The sequence below is a fragment of the Triticum aestivum genome, chromosome 4B, assembly GCF_018294505.1.
Source record: "Triticum aestivum cultivar Chinese Spring chromosome 4B, IWGSC CS RefSeq v2.1, whole genome shotgun sequence".
Taxonomy (NCBI): Eukaryota; Viridiplantae; Streptophyta; class Magnoliopsida; order Poales; family Poaceae; genus Triticum; species Triticum aestivum.
Genome location: NC_057804.1, coordinates 601,961,927 through 601,967,606, shown reverse-complemented (window position 1 = coordinate 601,967,606; position 5,680 = coordinate 601,961,927). Strand labels below are relative to the sequence as shown.

The following is a 5,680-nucleotide window of genomic DNA, read 5'->3' as shown; positions in this document are numbered from 1 at the left end:
AGGAGGATCGGACCAGGGGAATTTTTCGCGGGAAAAGACGGCGTAGGGTCGAGGGTTGAGACGGAGGTCGAACCATCATCACAACAACGGCGACGGCAGATCCTCCTTTAATAGTAGAGACTATTGGATGAGGAGTGTGTGTTATTTTTTCTTCCGTTGCAACGCACGGCCTTTTTTTAGTATATATAAATACGAGGAGTACATGGTTGTGTGCAAAAAAAATGGTAGTAGTACTAGTTATTACAAGGATTCAAATGTGGAAATGGAACGGTTCCACATCTCACGAAAATAAGAACGAAGTACGGATGGAAAGCAAATCTTATTCGGCGCCGGTGCAGCAGTACGCGTCCGTTAATGGCCTGTGCAAGTGAACTCGGACGGGCACGTCTTGCCGCAGTGGTTGAGGAGGAGGCTGATGTCCACAGGCACATTGAGATGGATGCCGAGGACGTTGGCTCTGACGGCGGTGCACAGGCAGACGGCGGCATCAAGGTCGACCAACCCCTGGAGCAGCGGGCAGCACTCGTCGTGCGCCGGAACGCCGACCTTGAGGCCGAGCAAGCCGCCGAGAACGTTGGCGCACACCCTCAGCTTTAGCGCGTCAATAGAGCACTGCCCGCCGTGGCCGTGCGCTCCTCCTCCGTGGTACGGGGCGGAACGACAACGGGCGGTGTCGGCACGACGACTGGCGGCTGGCAATAGGGTCCGCAGCCGTGCGTGGCGACCGCGGAGAGGAGGAGGCTCAGGGCGACGAAGGTAGCAGCTCTGGATGCCATTGTGAGCGTGTGCTTGAGTAGGATATGCAGCTGGTGCTTTTGGTTTGGGATGCATGAGAGCTTGGAGAGAGTGTTGTATTTATAGCCAGGGGTATATGGATGCGTGCATGCATGGAATGGAACTGTTTGGCGTAGTAGCTTAGGCATGTATGCATGATCATACGTGGCCATGTGCGATTCGATCGGTTTCGAGACTGCTAGGTTGTCCTCTCGGTGTACCATTTGTTTGATACGGCGAGATTTTAGCGTGATCAGGACCGATGGTTTTGGAATATTAATCCTGAAGATACGGCAACAAGTTGAGCAATACCCTTGCATGTTCATGCATGTTAGGCTGTTAGCCAACCTTGTCATGCTACACAACATTTTTAGATTAAAAAGGACAAGATTATGCAAGCAAGTTGAGAATTAAACCATGCGGTGTGAGCGCTTGGACTTCATTAGCGATGCGTGCGCGGCGCAATGGACAAGGAAATAATAATAGGAAACACTAAAAATTTAACGTTAGAAATTTAGGCGTGATAAATCTGACATTTTATGGCAATTTATATTGCGCGATTATGACAAATTTAGTTTGCAAAGCGCGGCATTTTTTTGGTAAATAAACTGGGATGGATTTGGCATGCTCGCCAACTAAACATGCCATCCTCGGAGAACATTATTTGCCATGAAAAATGTTTGATTTGCCATGGTAAAGAATCTGAAATCAGATTGGTAGTGGAGTCCATAATAATATGCATATGACATCGAGGGTTATGCTACCTACCTACTTCCATGTGAGACCAATATTGAGCCAGCTAGAACCGTGTTCATCTGTGATGTGGGCTCTACAGGTTTATGCTTTGATAGTCATCTGGATTGATTATCAAATGATACAGATTAATCAGGCACTAATCACTATCCTTTTTATTGATACCAGTGAGAACTTTGGCTGATTTTCCTTTTTAAGGAAACGTCTTTCATAGAATAAGCTATAGGCTTAATCTGTGTGTGTCCTAGCTAGGCCTCAAGTCAAGTACTCGGTGTGTCGGTCTATGAAACCTTAACAGTTTTTCTCTCTAATAAACCCAACTTCAACAGATTTTTAATCCCAGCATGTTGCTGTTGGAAATATGAGCAATTCACCGAATGATTTTATTAAAAAATACTAGATAAAGCATGACTAAAATAGCAAATATAAAGCAAGTCATGCAACCTGACAGAGAGAAGGTAAACATCGTTTGCATATATGAACTTGAGGTAAACACGTCTAGAACAGACACTAGATGAAGTTGCTTATACGAAACAGAACCTAACATACGTAGGGCAGAAACTAGAGCCAATAACTGTAGGAGGACTTCTAACAGAAAGGAGAAGAACACGTACGGCACAGCATCAGCAGAAGCGCTGGACTTGGGGTCGGTGTCCTCGCCTGCCATGTCGTCGAGGAGGTCGTGGACGTCGGGGAAGAAGTCATCGTCGGGGAAGTAGTCGTCGGCGACCGGATCGTCCGTGATGAAGCAGCCAGTAGTCGCGCTGAGCGCTCCCCAAAAACCTTATCACCCTTCTCCCATACAGGACTCAAAAGGTGTGGTCTCGGAGGCCTACTGTCCCGACATGCGGTGCACGCAGCAAGCCGGGATGAGGAAGACAGCAGTAGCGCAGAGGTTGGAACTGTGTGGCGAGAGGAAGAGGACCTTCTGATGTGTCTCTCGGGAGAGGAGCGACCTCTCTTATATAGGCACAGTAGAGGTACGCGAACAGGCTGCGCCGGGAGGTGAAGCAACGGAGGGAGACGAAGTGAACAGGCAACACGCGAAGAGGTGCACCGTTCGTATTCATTATCCACTATCGCAGAACTTTTCAGCTCCCAGGTGACCTTTCGTATACCCATAGTGCGTGGCAAAAATTTAGACATCGGCTCGGCTCATTCCCGCAACCCGCGACGCGGCGCGGCGCGGCGTGACGAGGCGAGGCGTGGCGGGCGGCGGAGGAGGAGCGCGCGTGGATGTCCCTCTTGTTCTCATGCTCATACAAGTGGGGAAAGAACCTCCCTTATAAGGAGGTCCAATTCCCACTCAACTAGCAATGTGGGACTAAACTTTAGTAGTATCCCTTGCCTTGCACAAATGGGCTAAGTGGGCCTCTAGGATTTATTAGGAATTTCTACAATAGTTATTGGACTGCCCCAATATAGACTAAATTCCAGCAATCCCCCACCAGATCCCAGAGGCACACAGAAATTTGCCTTTGGTTCCAAAACACTGTTTTATATACCGGTACTGAAGTGGAGACTGTTAAGTTGAACTTCCACCTAGAACTCTATGCTACACTAGTAAGCAACTTGAACAGTGGACTGGGCCTTGAACTGCAAGTTTTCTGCGAATCTAGCTTCACATAAAGCCTTGACCGACACGTGGCTACCGTGGGTCTTCCCCACGGGTGGAGCTTATGCGTCATACTCCGTGACCTTTCATGAGTTTACTAGAGAGAACCCTACTCTCATAGATTGCGACGTTTGACAATCAGACTCATATAGGTGTGTTCTTCAAAAGATGTTCTGCAGGATAACATCTCTGCTTAAATAAGCTACTTAGAACACATTAAGATATACATCAAGCTGCCATGCAGATTAGGAGAGTATTGCATCTTCATGGAGTGGTATTGTGAATAGTAGGGATACTCTCCTCTCAGTTCACCAACAGCTTGTCTTCCACATCTAATTCACGGGATCTCCGATCACAAAGAATAGGTTACCACTGTGAACAACTCATATTGTGGGTCTCATACCCATCTCCCTCGATGCATTATCTATCACATTACGCGATAGACCCTTAGTAAAAGGATCTGCCAGATTTTTAGACGTTTGGATATAATCCAACGCAATAACTCCGGAGTTTTTTATTTTCCTGACAAACTTTAACCTTCTTTGAACGTGTCTTGATGACTTCATGTTATCCTTTGAGCTGCTCACTTTCGTGATCACAGTTTGATTGTCGCAGTTCATAAGGACACTCGGTACAGGTTTCTCAACAACCGGCAAGTCATTCAAGAGCCGGCGAAGCCAATCTGCTTCAACCGTAGCTGTATCTAGTGATGTGAGTTCTGCTTCCATTGTTGACCTCGTTAAGATGGTCTGCTTGCAAGACTTCCAAGAAACAGCGCCACCTCCATGAGTGAATACATAACGGCTCGTGGCCTTTATCTCATCAGCATCTGAGATCCAGTTTGAGTCACTATACCCTTCAAGCACCTTTGGGTGCCCAGTGTAGTGAATTCCATAATTCGCAGTGCCTTTCAAATAACGCAAAACTCTCTCTAGAGCTTTACAATGTACATCTCCTGGTTTTGAAACAAACCGACTCAGTTTGCTAACAGCAAAAGAGATGTCAGGTCTTGTAGCACTGGCTAAGTACATAAGCGAGCCAATAATCTGAGAATACTTCAATTGATCTCTAGCAATTCTTCGATTCTTTCGAAGCAGCACACTAGCATCATATGGTGTTGGAGAGGGCTTGCAGTCACTATAGCCAAAGTGACTCAAGATCTTTTCCACATAGTGAGATTGAAGCAATGTAATCCCACCATCATCATCTCTCAACAACTTGATGTTCAGAATGACATCAACCACTTCTAAATCCTTCATCTCAAAACAGCGAGATAGGAAATCCTTTACCTCCTTAATAACATTCAGATTTGTTCCGAAAATCAGTATGTCATCAACATACAAGCAAAGCATAACTCTCTCGCCCCCACCATGGCGATAGTACACACATTTATCAGCTTCGTTCACAACAAAGCTTGCAGCTGTTAAAGTTCTTTCGAACTTCTCATGCCACTGTTTGGGTGCTTGCTTGAGTCCATACAAAGACTTCAACAACTTGCACACTTTTCCTTCCTGACCATCTATTACAAATCCATCTGGTTGTTCCATATAAATTTCCTCATCCAACTCTCCATTTAGGAAAGCAGTCTTAACATCCATTTGATGAACGAGAAGACCATGTGAGGCACCTAGTGAAAGTAGAACTCGAATAGTGGTCAGTCGAGCCACAGGTGAGTAAGTATCAAAAAAGTCTTCACCTTCCTTTTGGGTATAACCCTTAGCCATGAGCCGAGCCTTGTACTTTTCGATAGTACCATCAGGCCTAAGCTTCTTCTTGAATACCCATTTGCATCCTATAGGTTTGCACCCGTAAGGACGATCAGTTATCTCCCAAGTTTCATTCGCCAAGATGGAATCCATCTCGCTATGAACTGCTTCCTTCCAGTAGTCAGCATCTTCAGATGCATAGGCCTCTGAAATAGAACTGGGAGTGTCATCTATGAGATACACAAGAAAATCACCACCAAAGGACTTTGCAGTCCTCTGTCTCTTGCTCCTAGTAGGAACTTCATTGTTCTCCTCCACAGGACTGTCAAAGTGTTCCATCGAAATGGCAGGTTCGGTAATTGTAACTGGTTCCTGATTCGATGAACTAGGCATCTCCTGATTAGATGAGGTAGCCATATCCTTCATGGGAAAGATATCTTCAAAGAAAGTCGCATCATTTGACTCCATGATCGTACCGACATGCATGTCAGGTACCTCGGATTTTACAACCAAGAATCTATAGCCAATGTTATGAAAAGCATGTCCCAGGAAAACACAGTCCACAGTCTTTGGTCCAAGCTTCCATTTCTTTGGAATTGGAACATTGATTTTTGCCAAACAACCCCATGTTCGTAGATAAGAGAGTTTTAACCTTTTCTTCTCCCATTCCTCAAATGGAGTTATCTCTTTGTTCTTTGTGGGAAATCGGTTTAGGACATGACATGCAGTCAATATCGCCTCCCCCCACCATGCCTTGGAGAGACCCGATGTGTCTAACATGGCGTTAACCAAATCAGTTAGAGTACGGTTCTTTTTTTCGGCCACCCCATTT

At 45.9% G+C, this 5,680-nt stretch overlaps 1 pseudogene; it reads right to left on the bottom strand.

Moving 5' to 3' along the window:
* Positions 1-201: 201 nt before the first annotated feature.
* LOC123089355 (cortical cell-delineating protein-like) lies at positions 202-776 on the bottom strand (annotated as a pseudogene).
* Between the last annotated feature and the right edge of the window lie 4,904 nt (positions 777-5,680).